Below are 356 nucleotides of genomic sequence, written 5' to 3' on the forward strand. Positions count from 1 at the left end.
AGTCTCCTCTCGGTGTATATTGCCCTCCCTGTGTAGATACCCTCAGCCCCCTGTACTGTCTCCTCTCGGTGTATATTGCCCTCTCGGTGTAGATACCCTCAGCCCCCTGTACAGTCTCCTCCCGGTGTATACTGCCCTCCCAGTGTAGATACCCTCAGCCCCCTGTACAGTCTCCTCCCAGTGTATATTGCCCTCCCAGTGTAGATACCCTCAGCCCCCTGTACAGTCCCCTCCCAGTGTATATTGCCCTCTCGGTGTAGATACCCTCAGCCCCCTGTACAGTCCCCTCCCAGTGTAGATACCCTCAGCCCCCTGTACAGTCCCCTCCCAGTGTATATTGCCCTCCCAGTGTAGAT

This window comes from Chiloscyllium plagiosum, chromosome 19, assembly GCF_004010195.1.
Source record: "Chiloscyllium plagiosum isolate BGI_BamShark_2017 chromosome 19, ASM401019v2, whole genome shotgun sequence".
NCBI classification, from domain to species: domain Eukaryota; kingdom Metazoa; phylum Chordata; class Chondrichthyes; order Orectolobiformes; family Hemiscylliidae; genus Chiloscyllium; species Chiloscyllium plagiosum.